Source organism: Opisthocomus hoazin, chromosome 8, assembly GCF_030867145.1.
Source record: "Opisthocomus hoazin isolate bOpiHoa1 chromosome 8, bOpiHoa1.hap1, whole genome shotgun sequence".
Taxonomy (NCBI): Eukaryota; Metazoa; Chordata; class Aves; order Opisthocomiformes; family Opisthocomidae; genus Opisthocomus; species Opisthocomus hoazin.
The window spans coordinates 33,007,748-33,023,371 of NC_134421.1; the positions used below are offsets into that span (position 1 = coordinate 33,007,748).

The following is a 15,624-nucleotide window of genomic DNA, read 5'->3' on the forward strand; positions in this document are numbered from 1 at the left end:
AGATATTGCCTGTCAGTAAATATTCAGTGAGTAATTTCAGCTTGTAAAATAAAAGTGGTAAGGGAACAAATATTTGAGGCAAAGAAAAGACTGCAGATACATAGAAGGCTTGTTTTTAGTCACTCATTCTGAGAGAGGAGCATGTCTGATATTTATACTGTTTGCCATCCATTCATTTCTAACCCAAAATTTAAATTCACTTGAATGTAGAGGTCAGTCTGTCAAGAAGATTCCTCAGATGGATATCCGTAAAACTGTGCCAGAGAAGTCACCTTTTCAGCAGCTCACAAGGGAGATCTAGGCAGACAGAAGTCCTGTGACTGGCAACGCCTTTGCTGGAAGAACTACCCAACTTGCAACACAGATGGCAGAGAAGCTGCTGTTGATAGTTGTGCTGGTACTCACCGTCTGACCAGTGGTGTTGACAGCAGCTGAGGGAATTGGATTCCCAGACCCGCAGCAGCATCATGCATAGTGCCTCTTTTCTTCATTTTGAGGAGGGAAAAGGAAGAGTTAATTTTAGCCTAATATGCAAAACTTTTCTTTTTGTGTAGTGCATGAACATGGACTTAGTGGGAGGTCCATGAAACAGTCTGACTCTTCCTCATTAGCATTTGGGTCATATTTTAGAATAGCATAAGCAGACTTACAGCTTTTAGAAACGTTTTACTCCCTTCTAAATCTGCCCCACAGAAGAGTTCTGTGCAAAGAGGGGATCATGTCCCATGCCAAGGCTGGCTATTTCAATTTCCCAGCTGTGTATTTTCTATTTAATCATTCTTTCTCCACCTCCCGACTCTGATAGTTTTTAGAAATTGTAGAGAAAAATTAAAGGCAATTAGTTCAGTTCAAGATTTACTTCTACCAAGTCATTCCCTAGCCTATGTTAATCTTCACAATTTTCTTTTTTTTTTTAATAAATACTGTTACTAGTAGCTTAAAAAAATGTGGGTTTAGTGTCTGCTCATGAACAAAGTCATAGGAAGCTCCGCTGACCTCTCCTTGCTTCCTATGCAGGGAAAGAAGAAGAGCTGTGCCTGTTATTTCTATCATCACAAGTTTAAACAGGCATAGGAGGTATCAAATCTGCCCAGGTGAGTTCTGTATCTTGCAGAGCCAAGGTCCATAAGCAGACAAGGGCATGCTTTGAAGAACCTCTTGTAGTGTAAGCCACTTGTCCTCAATACAAATGACCTCTGCTGCAGGTTCTTTTTAATTAATGAATCCTTTCTCATTTCTGTAGTGATGAAAGTTTTGTATTTTTCATTTTTCAGTTTCTGAATACTGCAGGAAATATATCGCATTGACTGAGTTGACTGATTGACTTAAGAAAATGGAAATGGTTTTCTGCTGTTGTGATTAGAAGACATGAAGTAACGTGTATCATAGTAACAATTTATCTTGTTTAAGTCTTTCTGCAGCCAACTCGAACAAGGTTTTCAAGTTCCGTAGATAGTTTTTTTCCTTTCAGGCAAAACTGTTGATGCAATTGGGTTTGCACCAAGTAGAAAATAAAATATTCAGAACTCTTTTTGGCTTATGCCCTCTAGAACCACAATTATGTCTCTAAATGAGAAATTGATTTTGAAACAAACCACAGGTTTTAATAATTCTCAGTATTCCCTTCAGGTTCCTGTTCTGTGTAGGGAGTGTTGTAACTAATTTGCACCTCTTGGTTCAAGGCAGAAATGCCTTAAATATGGATCAGAAATGGATCTGGCTGCAAAGGCTGGCTCTGTGCTTCCCCAAAGTTTGGGAGTGTTTAGATCTTGGAACTTGATTTTGGTCAAGCTGGTTCTTTGATATCCTCAGATGAAAGGCAGCCTATAAATGTGAAGAGCAAATTCTTCTGCCTTGGTAACACCACTGTTACCAAATTAATGCCAACATGGTTGCGTGTTGTAACAGGGTGGAAAATTTGGCCCAGAGTGTTTGTTGTAAGTGGCAATAAGAACAAGAAACCTATCAAAGAGAAGAAACACAAAACTGTAGATGGTCAAGCAGCAGGCCCTTTGCTAACTTTACTTGCCAAACAGAAGATTTACTCCAACGTTCACATTTTATACAACCAAGCTGAATTCACTCTATAAAACATTCTATTGCAACAACCCTGCCTCCCCTGCCCTTTGCCTTTTTCAGGAGATTGAAGGGCACCTATAAACTGCTAAAAGAACAGAAATTATTTAGCTATCTGTATTCAGTATCCCTCTGGGATTATTTACTGCATAAAGAACAAAGAAAAACATGGAAACATTTTAAGAGGATAGGGAAGTATTAATTGTGAAATATCTAGGGGCTTTAATGTAGACTTATGGGTCCACACTACACACTCATAATACCAAACAATAGAAATGAAAAATAAAAGGTTTTAATGCATTAATTATGGGTTGGCAAAGGACAGATATGTAGTGCTTGTTCTCTGGCTGGCATGGCATCAGCATTGGGTCCCTACTAAAACAAAAAAGCGGAAAGTCAAACATCAGTCATGTCAAATTAAACCTCTTTTTGTTTAATTTTTCAAAGTGATTCATTTAGCTGGTTGGCAGAGAGTCAAACTGATAGCTAACAATAGTTCAATTGTTTAATGTCGCTTTCAGTACCCTGTAGCCACTCTACTGTATCAGAACTTATCTTCTGTAACTCTCTCTGAGCTGTGAAGATAGGCCAGGAAACTGGAGTAGGTCAGGTGTACATGAAGGCGTTGCTCACATGGTGAGGCAGTTTGTGCTTCGTGAATCGTAAAACTGGGAAGGGATTTTCAAGGACAGTTAAAGCTTACTTTTAATCTGAAAAGCGAATAAAACTGATATCACTATGTTCCATGTTTGCTGAGTTTCAACAATTCAAAAAACAAGACAGCTCAATTTATACAGAAAAATATGTGTTGTGTAACCTTCCAAGGCTGCAAATACTCTGTGAGACCAACCAATGAAAATGAGATCTTTCCTGACAACATTTTCTCACCAGTTATAAAAGTTTATGGACAGTAAGTTAGCCTCTAGGTGATTTCCATGTAACTCTATTTTCTTCAGTAGGGTTGAAAAAAGAAGTTCGATTAGAATTAGCAAACAACTCTGCAGTTTTGCACAAATAGGACTAAATCTAGTAATGAGCGCTTATTAGTAATGATTCTATGGGGCTTACAGAAATAAAGTTAAGCAAAGATTATTATGTCAATAAAGTCAGTAGATACAAGCCTAATAATCAGAGAGGAAGCAGATCAGTTGAGTAAGAAGACAATATTTACAAGAAGTGTGAGTGTTGATAGCAAAGGTTTTTTCTCTTCTATTTAATAGAATGTTGTGTGACTGTTGCATGGTGTTTGATCAAGGAGCTCTGGTATAGGTTGTTCACCCAATGAAAACAAGTGTAGTGTAAGACAGTTCTGTGGAATTTTAGAAGTGTATATAATGCAGTATAACTGTATACAGTAACACTACAGTGAGTGGCAAAATATGAACAGCCTACACATGGAAGACATCTATTTAAATCCCAGGTATATATTTTGTTTGTTTGTTTGTTACAAAAGGCTGGATAATTTTGATCTTCAGTTTCAATTTTTACGTTTTTCATCTAAACTTTTCCATATATTCATGCTAAGACAAGGTGATATGTGATAAAAGAAAACGTTTTTATACATAAGAACCATGGATTGTATATTAAAGAAATCTTTCTTTCTATTACTCAGCTGTGGTGAGAATTACATATATTTGCAAGAGGCAAGTTTTCTCAAAAGCCAAGCAGCCCTTTCACCTCTGTTCCTGTAAGTATGCTCTGTCTATGCCAAAAGTCCTTGCGCCTGTGATTCGCTTCTAGTTTTGTGCAGGCCTTCTAACAAAAAGAAGGTTATTTTAGCATAATTCTCAAATGCTGATTTTCTTAAGAAGTTATCTGCGATTCCACTTCTATTTGTGAAAATATAATCATTCTTATAGGATAAAAACATTTCTTCATAAAATGTGTATAGCTGTTGCTAAGTAGAAGGATTCTATAAAAAGAAAAACGTGGAGAAAGAGCATTGGTCTATCATCCCTCATTCTCTAGGGCTGTCTTTATGTGATCCTTGTGTTAAAATCTGTAATTTTTCCTCTCTGAATTGCATTTAAGATATCATTTTGATTATTCCTTGTGTTACTGCATCTTTAATGTGTTGGGGAAAGTTTGTGTTCCCCAACATCCTGGTGAGCTAAGCCAATGAGAATTTTGGTAAGTATGGGTCTCTAGTCAGTCAAATCAAGAGTAGATTCTGATCATCCATAGCCCCTAACAGGGTAAAGAAACAATCTATTCTCAAGAAAAATTTACGTTATAGAAACACTATAATGTTCATAAGAAATGTTCTGCTTAGGGTATGTATTTTCTGGTGGTTTTTAGAGTTATATGAAATATAATGGAGAAACACAGAGTCTAAACCTGTATTACTCACCACACTATGGTAAATGTATCATGAGTATTCTGGTGAGAGTGCCAGAAAGGCTACTTTTATTGAGAATATACCCATTATGATGAGGATCAAGAACCACTCTGCTATAGTAGAGGCCCACACTGCTAAGAACTTTAAAATAGAAAAACATTTAAGAAATACAAAATTAATACAGCATTGGTTAGGGTTAACATAAAGGCACTGTAAAAAACAAAACAAACATAGTTTTGTTGTTATTTATTAACAGTGTTATTTATATTGCACCAGCAGTGATGTAGAGGTTATGTAGATAGATATATAAATAACATTTTCTCCCAAAATTTAAATCTAAATGTCTATGTACAGAAAAAGCAAAACCACAGGAAGGGAGGTACCAGGATTGTTCATGCCAATGCAAAAATGTCTTACTATGTGTGGTGCTGGTGGGGTTGGCATGGGGCTTACAGAGCATTTTATACTGTTGAAACATATACTTCGAAAATATAACCCAGAGGGTAAAATCCAGTCATGAAATTGAGTTTTGCCTTTGACGTCAGAAGAGCCATGGTTTCACTCAGGTAGGTAGTTCTGTTGAAGTACAAAAACCCACATGCCTGGGGAGAGTATTAGTCAATAACTGAGAGGCAAGAAATAAAATTTTATAGTTAATTTTCTTGAAAGCCTGTTTAGATCTGCGAAAAAACAGGAGTCAGTATCAAGGTTATGCTTAAAAGTTACAGCTCAAAAAATGTGTTTCACCTTCCACAGTCAAACAGAAGTAGAGAAAGTCTGGGCAGCTTTTGGGCTTTTTTTTTGCTCAACTGAAAGGCAGAGAGAGATCACATTAAGGGATCTCATTAAGAAATCACAGTAAGAGGCAGGAATTTTAGTCCAAAACTTTTGGGTTCCACAGACTTCACACATAGGCATGCAAAGGTGACAAAAGAGAGTAATTGCTGAAAGAAGGCAGCTTCTAGGCTGGGTTATGGGTTGTGCACATACCTCTTTATTCAGTGCAATGTGATACCTCCTGCGTACTTCTGGGGTTCAAACATTTAGAAAACTGCATGTAAGTCAACCATCTCCCCAACAGCCTGAGTCTTTTCATATTTCCCATGGTTTTAAATAGAAGTGCAAGGAATCACATTTTTTCCCACTCTTACTTGCAGAAAATAAAATATAATTGCTTTCTCAAATAATCTGGTTCGTTTCTTATACTAGAGAAAGAAATATTAGTCAGAGTATGTCACTATGACCTTTAATTTGCAGAAATATTTTAGGAAACATCATTCTGAAGATAGAGTTAAATCTCTGTGCTGTTATAGGACACACATTTCTTCACCAACAATTTCTGACAGAGCTAGAGTGCACTAGAAAGGCCATTAGCTTACAAGTAGTTGGGACAGTCTGTATTTAAGGAAGACATTATAGAAAATGAACTTAGACTGCGCAATTGGAAGTTCAGTCAGAAGGGTACAGAGGTTCATATCTGTAAGTGGATTTAGGATTTCAAAAGTCCAGAGTTTGCTAAGTTGCGGGTACAGGCACATGCCTTTAGCAATAGCTTTACAAGCACCCACCTGTCAGCTGAGACACAGAAATTATCTGTAAACACACTTCAGTCATGAAAAAGCACATTAGCTCAAACATCACTGAAAGTAATCCGCTGCCTTGCATTTCACCACTGGATGGGCATAGATTGCCACAGAGAAGTAGCAGACAAACTATAGGTTAAGATGATTGCTCTGCAGCAATTCATCACTATGTTGATGCACTAAACACAGGGATAGAGATACCTGGGGATGAAGACCTAAAATAAGTAGCTGAATGGTAAAGAAGTTAAAGAAACCATAGCTATTGACACGAAAAGAAAGAATTACTTGCTCCGCTTTTCAGTAAATTGACTGATACTAGCTTCAGGAGAAAAATGAAGTGTAAATGGGAATGAAATAATGGAAAGAACTGTAACAGAAGTGAAAACTAAATTACAGGTGATTTTACCAAAAGATTAACAAACCACTAGCTATTCTTGTAGCTCCTTTCTGAGTCCCTGCTGTCAAGTTCCCTTTAGAAGCACAGATAGCAGTGAGTTTCAGCAGTGATCTCATTAATGCCATATTACTAAGAAATTACCACTCCTGACACTGTTACACAACCTTCTATTCAAGGATTATATTCTCTGTCTATACCATATTGGAAACAGACATTTCTTAATGATCACAATTTTGACAAGTTTTCCAGTGATGCTGTAGTTTAGGATAGTATCCCCATTCTTCCGAATTTGACATATTTTCTTCATTCCTAGGTACATCTATCCCTGTGTTTAGCTATATTAAACAACTCTTATATTTACCAAGCAATAAAAATCAGCTTGTATAGGTGGTTTGACTCTACTTTTACATGGTATTCCCATAATAAGTGGAAGGTTATCTGCAAGTAGGTGTGATAAATAAAATACAACCTTAGATACAGACAGATTTTTCTTGGATTTGTTGGAAATTGATCCTACCAGGGACAAAGTGAGGATCTCTGTTCAGAGGGCTTTTTTTTTTTTTTTTTAGATCTATCAATTAAGTAAGAAATTGTTGATATCTTTATGCACCAATTAACAATATATATCTATATTCTTCAGTCGTCTGTGTGTGTGTATATATATATGGAGAGCATATATGGCTATGTCTTTGTGTATTTTGTGCATACATAATTAAAAAATCAGTATTGATGTGTGTAAGCCTTCATACAGTTACCCCCATTATAAAGCAACAAGATTAAAAGAATTTGATCTTGTTTATTAGTGAATTCCTAGTACCATGAATAATAAGCCACAATAATGGAATTATTTAGTAGGTCCTTAACATCTAAGTACAGTAATAAATTTCTATTCAAATTGGAAAAAATACAGTAAGTTACTATGAACTGATGTTAAGGCCAGAATAGCAAGAAACATATGCCATGTAGAAACAGAAATCTTGCCTTCAAAATTGAATCCTATATACTTAACACCATTGTAAAAGCTGTTCTACTGTATGGTACTGCAACTTGAAGAGATGACAAGCTGCTGCTGTCTGAACTCCACTTCTTCATAAACTGTAGCTGTAGGCTAGCTCTGTATAGGCAGGCACACTTCAACCAGTGGCCAAAAAATCGTAAGTGAAAGGCTTTGGAGACAGATGAAATGGAAAATGAGAGGAAGCCAAAACGTAATTAGCAGCATAACTAGGCAAGCACTGGTGTGGAATACCTTTTGCCACACTGCCCCCAGTACCCCAGAAACGTAGATACCTTTGCTGTTTGCTGTTCCAAAGGGGAATGGAAGCAAGCTGAGCCCGATAGCAGCGGTAGAGCCATTGAGAGTTTACAGGTCTCCTTGCTGGCAGAGGAAACAAAGCAATTTTCTCTGCCCAGATGTTTCCCACTGCGCCAACTCCTCCTGAGGATCAAGTCAAACAAAAAACGCCATACATAATACAAAAAAAAAGTGGGAAATAACCATTACAAGGGCATGTGGAGGAAAAAGACTGTCACATGGAAGTCGGAAATGAAGAGCTTATGTTTCACACTGGACAAGGAGGCACAGCTAACCAACCAGCTTACTGTCAGCCAAATGCCACTGTATTGTTTGTGTCAAAGGTTCACCATCTATACATTTCTCCCTAAATACGTCGCTTCCTATCACCATGAATGACAGTGACAACTTTAGAAAAATGAAATATGGTATTCTTTTGGACACCTAACTGGAGCTGTAAGACATTACATGGGTTAGGCCCTTCACTTATAGAAGTGTAATGCGTGATTGAGGGACTCATTATCTCTAATTCCAAGCAACAGATTCTGGAAAAACAACTGAACCTTCCCATACAATTAAAATGGGAAACAGTTGCAACAAAGACTTAGCTTCAGAATAACAGTTTTACTGGCATTATGCACTGTGAGAGTTATACATTAGACAGACGCTTCAGAAACTGTCTATACTTTTCAACTGGTGTCCAAAAAATACTCTGGAAATAATTTTCTATGTTAAATATAAAATTACTAAGCAGTTTATTACTGTCAAAGTCATTCAACACAGATATCCTTGACTCTAATGCAAATCTCCTGAGGGATGTATTTATGGCAAAATACACGTGAAACATTCATTTCCAAGTATCCCTGTAAGCCATGTGCAGCAGGAACACTTCATGGAACTTTCCACTGTGCATTGCTTTCCTACCCTCTTGGTGATTTCTTTTATGTCGTTATGGCTCAGTGGCTGTTAGGTGAGGGAACTGGATACAATGCTGTTGCTCTGATTAGACTATGGTGATCAGTCAGTGGAAATTGCCTTGCTTTTCTTGTGCTGCTTCGTTCACCTTCCTGTTTGAGCTTGTAAATCTTTTCTGTCAGCCTCTGTATTCCATCTTTCCATGCACTTTAAAAGTTGAGGTTGGGATGGGGATTACTATCTGCAAAACTTCCTGGGTATAGAAGGCTTTCTCTTTTTTCTTCTTCTTCTCTCAAAAATACCACATTTTGCTAAGAAAACATTGTGAGAGATTCTTTGTATTCGGCTAAATCCTGCTGTTCTTACTGTGGATAATATGCACTAATGGTGATAAAATCTCACCCCCTCTAAGGTACCTTGGCCCCGAATCATCTCCTCTACCATAATCCTTAGGAGTGAATGAGTATTTTGAGTTAGCTGCCATTATGTGATCAAGACTCTACCCGATTAAACTGCTTTGCTGCTCAAAAAAGCTTGAATCTGGCCTTTCAATTATACTTGCAGTTTTGCATATGCAGTTCTTTTTGTGCCAACTCTTGATACTCTTTGATTTTTTTCTCCATCTTTCTCATTGAAGCAAAATCCAATTGAACATTTCAGAATAAGCCCTGCTGTTTTCAAACTTCGTGTTTACATGCACATGAATCACACTCTGTATCAAATAGAGCAGCTGGACGTGAGACTACAAACTGCAGATCTGACTGAAGGTCAAAACAGAAGACCTGTTGCACATAATTTCTGTCAACTAATTTTATGCAACAACATTTTTCAAATGAGGAACATTTGCATATTCAGTGCCTTTACATAAATCTGAGGGAGAAGGGTGAAAGAACCATTGAGCCATTCTATCTTCAACTGACTTTTATGCCAAGTCTGGGGAGGATTAAGCAGTTTGGTGAAAGCCACTTCTACTGGCATAATATTGTAAGTATGAACTATAAAACTATAAAACATTTTAAAACAAGGAGCATGGAGATGTTGTGCAGTGTTTGAAAATTGCATGTGTCAAAGAAAAACCTGTCAAGCTGTGTTTAATAACATGAACGCAGAGACAAGTGAAAGAGGGATGTCTGCAGTTTTTAAATCTTTTTTAAAAATAGGATTCCAGTTTGTAATTAAAAATGTGTATGAGGAAAACTTTTGTTATTATTCCTGGAACTAACAAAAAGTGCTAATTTCTTACTGTAAATATTTCATTTAAAATCTTGAACAAGTCGATTTTAGCTGTTTGCTTTCTGCCACTGAATTCAATCTGTATTAACAGGCCCAGTAGCAAACAGATTTTTTTCACTCAATTATTAGAATAATGAAGAGTAAAAATTCTATAGGCAACTTCTGTAAAATTTCATATGAGAAACTTGGTGTTGACCTATACTTAAAAATACTGAAAATAAAAGTAATGCTAGATTACTTATCTGATTAGAAGTAAAGTAGAACTTCAGATTTTTTACTTGAGACTATAGACCAAAGGAAGCTTATATGAAAATGATCAAATGATGAAAACACTAGGGAAGTTACTGAAATATTCAGAAAAAAGCAACAATTACCCAGTAAGTGGATATTATAAATAATTTCTTCCTCTCTGATGATTCCCTTATGATTATAATGAATTTGCTTAAGTCTTGTATAGTGCTGACTATCAACAGTTTAATAGCTAATCAGGAAAGGAAGCCAGACTTTCTTTCTGCTGTGTTCTACAGTTATTTTCCATGGCTAGGGCTCCTACTTGCTAAGCTAATGCAAGCGAATTAATAATAATCTTTCAGCCTTTCTGTATATTCTATTCCCTGCATAGATACTACCCTTCTCACATACGCTAAATATCTTATTTTTCTTTGCCAGTGATGCTTCAGGTGGTATATTGAAATAGTATTTTGTTTTCCCCAAAGATAATTAAACGAGATTCAGCAAAGCATGTAACCAGACTGCACTTCAAGCATGTAAACCACAGCACTGCTAGGAACCAATCCAATATGAGGTTTCAGTGCATAGTTATGTACTGTGCTAAGCAATGATAGCAGACGTTTTGTTAAAATTCAGCGTGAACTTCAGAACTTTGCTGCCCTGGGGTCTTTCTGTGCTTAAAAACCATTAAAATCCTGGGATGTGAAAGTGTACTGTCAATTCAGGCCCTTTACCCGCAAGACCTTATGCAATAGGTATATTTTTCATTGGGCAAGATGGAGGAAGAGAGCACTGATGTTTGGAGTCATGATAACAAAGGAAAATAAATTTGTTAGGAAAATAAATCAAGACCAACCACTGCATAACTCCCATGCCTGTTTTCAGAGACTACAGGACATGGGAGGAAAGTACAAACAGTTTGCTTCCTCTTTCTGTTTTATCTAAGTGCTGCATGGATGAAATGGTCTTCAGGGATCTTGAAAAAAATTTAATTCTTCAAGTATTTCTCAATGTAGGTCACCTGAGAGAGTAACCAGGCAAGAGATTGTCATACTTCATATACTGTTGAAGATTTTTCTAAGCTACCATTGTGAAGTTTCGGGCTTATGCTCTTGCCTCATACATGCCACACAAGTGATTAAAAATGCTGGAGCACTTCATTTCTTCTGCTTTGTTTGCTTAGAACACAGTTCTTATCCATAAAGTAGAGTAAGGAAAGGCAAATATGAAATTATTTGTCATATGGATATAAAACAGTGAGTTATACTTCCAGTTTCTTTCAACATTCATGGAAAAAAAATCTAATCTCATGATAATGAAATCCTGAAGTGTGCATCACAAGACTGATTAGTGTTCCTGATCATAAACCTCAACAGTAAAATTATGTCCTCAGGGAGGCAGTGAATGTCCTCATGCAGGGCATAATCCCAAATAACATTTCTATGTAGTCAGATCTGATTAGCCTAGGTGAATGGTAAACTCATTTTATATTTAAATTACAGAACTAATAAAAAATGTGTGAAGGCGAGAGATTGAGAAGAGGAGGCTGCAGGCAAGTGAAAGGGGAAAAAATTCCATACTTCTGTTTTTCAGAACGTATATGGAGGGTGCAAAACACACCTGAACCCTCACGTTATCCATCTTTAGAATCAAACATATGAAAACTTGCCATTGGCAGAAGGAATGGCCTGAAAAGTGTATAAACAATTGAATACTGCCTTTGATTTAGAGAATATATCGATACTTTTGCAAGACTGATGAAACTCTTACTGATCATTATCATTGATGTGGAAGGAATAAATAATGATAACAATGTATTTGTACGGATTTGAATGTACAGGTTTTAGGTGACCATGAAGTATACTAACACAAAGACATTTCCTGAGGACCTGCAGTACAGCATAGAGAGATATGAAAGGGGGAACAATATGGGAGAACCAGAGATGAGGGCTTTGTTTCTAGTGTGAGGTGTCTCTTCGTAGAATCATAGAATGGTTTGGGTTGGAAGAGACCATATAGATCACCTAGTTTCAACACCCCTGCCATGGGCAGGGACACTTTCCACTAGATCAGGTTGCTCAAAGCCCCATCCAATCTGGCCTTGAATTATTTTCCCTGTTTTTTTCATCATCAGAGGAGATACGGTGTTCTAACAGATATACAAATGATCAAGGAGGAAAGGCTTGGTACACTACCAAAGAAATTGGACTGGAAGCTTAATTAGGAAGTCAGGATCTAGACACTTCTGACATCACTAATGAAAGTCTGTATTACCTAATGCTTTTAGAATTATATTTCATTGTGGATCCAGTACCAAGTCACACAATGCAATTTCCCAATAACTTCAAGAGATGACTGTTTCTCTCAGGATAAGAAATTGATTCATTTTGTACAATATCATTGATATTTCTCAGACTTAGAATGTTACCAGTCAATTTCTGTGGGTTTTACCTAGAAAAAATAACTGCCTTTTTGTCATGGTTGTCTTTGGCCCATTCTGTTTCCATAGTATTAGAAAAGGGTGAAAAATGACCAACAGAAAATTGCTGCATCCTTTTCCTAGGTGTTTATATTTCTTTTTCATCCTGTTACTTATTATCAGTATGTATTATTGCGTAAGAGTACTTGAAGTTCATCCAAATATATGTTTACATAAGGTAGGCTTTTTAAAGACAAAAATCTCAGTAGTCTTAGCTCTGAAGAGATGGTGTGAAAGAAGGAGTACGTCTCTGAAATATAAAGGCATGGAAACTCTCTTGGGGGAAGGTATAAAGTTAAAGGACATTCCGGTCATCTGCGAAACTCTATATAGAGTAACATACAGAAAAAGGCCAAGTAAAAAATGCAGGATTTCTTCAGAGTGGGGAAAAGGTGAGACAGATGTCCATTCCCAGAGCACAGGTGTGTGGACCTGACTAGGTACAGTAGATGTTCAGTCACTAAAAAGATAACTCCAAAGCTCTGCATCCAGTTTGGTAAAACTATCTCTATGCAGCCAGAGTTAAGCCTCTTACTGCAAGTCGCATTGCCTCTACATTTTCTTGGGAATTTAGAGCTGAATTCTGAACACTGTTCACAAAGTACTCAAAATTTTTTTCCTGCAGTACTTCAGGCATGTGTTGGATATAGGAAAGCCCATTCTGTTAGTGGCAATTTCTTGCTGTAGTAACTCTTGTGGGGAATAAAATGATGTAATGGTGTCATGAATCAGGCCCATAGTTAGCACATTTAGTTAGCCTGTTAGATGGTGTCTTTAAACAAATTTCACATTATTTTTATTAATACCTTTTTGATTCCAAGTTTTATGGATGGCAATCCATGGAAGGCAGCTAAAGGTCATTTTAATTATATTTCACATTTGAGGGTCTGCTTTTGCAGGAATTATGGCAAGAGAAATGTTGGCAAGTTCACAACAACTACAAGATTGGGCAATAAGGGAATTAAAAAGATTTGTAAAAAAACAGTGACTAAGTGCCTATTTCACTGCCTGTTGTATCCTGTTATATCTAGAGAATGGAAAAAGGAAATTCCATATTGACTAGATTGAGCTGTACTTGCCGTCTCAGTAATGAATCCATCATGCAGTTCCTTCAAATGAAACCTCAGTTAAACTGCACAACTGTTTCTTTTTACTTTCATACTGTAAAAATTCAGAACAGCAAGTGCCCAGGAAAATACATCCATTGGAAAGAAGCTACCAAAGTCTCTGCATTTGACTATCATCTGCAGCTCATTTCACACATCTTCGAAAAGCAAGAAGTCAAAAATGGAAACTGCATGGGTGGTTTATTACTCAGCACTGGCCTTCTAGCATGTCTCCTTGATGCAATTGTCTTCTTGATACAAAACAGACTGATAATCTGTTTCCCAATTTCATAACTATCTGAACTCATTAGATTTCAGAAAATAGGAAAACATTTCAGATTGTGCATACCCTGCCACATGGCCCAGTATTTAAATTTTGGGCCTGGGTCCCCTCTTCCCAGTAACTGACATAGTAATTTACAGCTTTGCAGATGTAAGGGGATGTAATAAGTGAACACACAGGTTTGGGGTTGCACAGGCACTCCATTACATGGAATCTGAAGTATTTTTAACAGGATATGAGACCTGCATACTTAAATTTACAATGAAGTCCTTTTCCGTGATCAATACTGTCTAAAGTGGTGTTTTAGTAGATGTTCAATGCAGTAATATAAATAGCAACAATTTCTCTAGAAAAAAAGGCACTTTCTTTGTGTCGCTCTCTTTTTGGCAAGAGCTGTCTGCTTAGCTCCTGTGCTGCTACAGTTCCTGTGAAGGGTGTTGTAAGGGTGTTTCCCAGTTCAAGAAAGATGAAGAGCTACTGGAGAGAGTCCAGCAGAGGGCTACAAGGATGGTGAGGGGACTGGAACATCTCTGCTACGAGGAGAGGCTGAGGGAGCTGGGCTTGTTCAGCCTGAAGAAGAGAAGGCTGCGAGGGGACCTAATAAATATTTATAAATATCTCAGGGGTGGGTGTCAGTAGGATGTGGTCAAACTCTTTTCAGTGGTGCCTAGCAACAGGACAAGGGGCAATGGGCACAAAGTGAAGCAGAGGAAGTTCTGTCTGAACATGAGGAAGAATTTCTTCCCTCTGAGGGTAACGGAGCACTGGAACAGGCTGCCCAGGGAGGTTGTGGAGTCTCCTTCTCTGGAGATATTCAAGACCCACCTGGACAAGGTCCTGTGCAGCCTGCTGTAGGTGACCCTGCTTCGGCAGGAGGGTTGGACTAGATGACCCACAGAGGTCCCTTCCAGCCCCTACCATTCTGTGATTCTGTGAACTGAGAGATTGCAGTTATTCTAGTCATACAGCGAATGATGGACAGGTTAATACTACTGTGCAATATTCATATGATGTGCTATAATCAGCACAAGTTCCTGAACATGATGCTGCCACAAGAAAAAATACCTGATGCCTTGTTAAGTAGCATTTGTTACTCTCAGAATTTTGGGGAGGGGGGAAGGGAAAAAAAAGATTCTGGATATGTTAGGAGAAAAAGGCACAAAGGCAAGCAAGCAAAATAAAAAAGGTCCTTTAAACTTCTTTTTCACCACCTTTCACCAGAAATTTGATTTTAAGTGTGTTTCATTTTACTAGAATATTAGCTTTAGACTGGAGTTTAGCAGCTCACATTAGAAGTCAGGAGTCAAAGACTGATTCCTCTGTGTTGGGGATGAGGAAAGACAGAGATGATTGGTTCTTACATAGTCTTTCCTGGAGTTCTCTTAGTTCTGCATAGCTGCTCATCCCTCAATATTAGCAGCAAAGACTGTTCCAGCCTTCACAAAATATTGTCTTAATATCTGCTTCTGAGTAGGTCATTCATTTTCCAGGACTTGCCAGCTATTCTACCCAGTAGGTGGGAAAAAATGTTGTGCTGCTTGGGTGTGATGCCAACAATAACTAGCAATTCACAGCTATGATTTCTCACCAAGTAATTACAACTTTTGCTTTACTAGGGGAAAAATAATAATACTAAGAATGAATATTTTAATAAAATTTAACCATTACCAAATCATTCTGAAGTTTTCT

At 37.4% G+C, this 15,624-nt stretch overlaps 1 long non-coding RNA gene across 1 annotated transcript in view; it reads left to right on the forward strand.

The window, feature by feature from the left end:
• The window catches only part of LOC142362239 (uncharacterized), a 63,584-nt gene that overhangs the window by 29,198 nt on the left and 18,762 nt on the right, over positions 1–15,624 (forward strand). Inside the window, exon 3 of the long non-coding RNA XR_012764852.1 lies at positions 3,689–3,763. This is a non-coding gene — a long non-coding RNA (uncharacterized LOC142362239). The remainder of the gene's footprint in view (positions 1–3,688; positions 3,764–15,624) is intronic.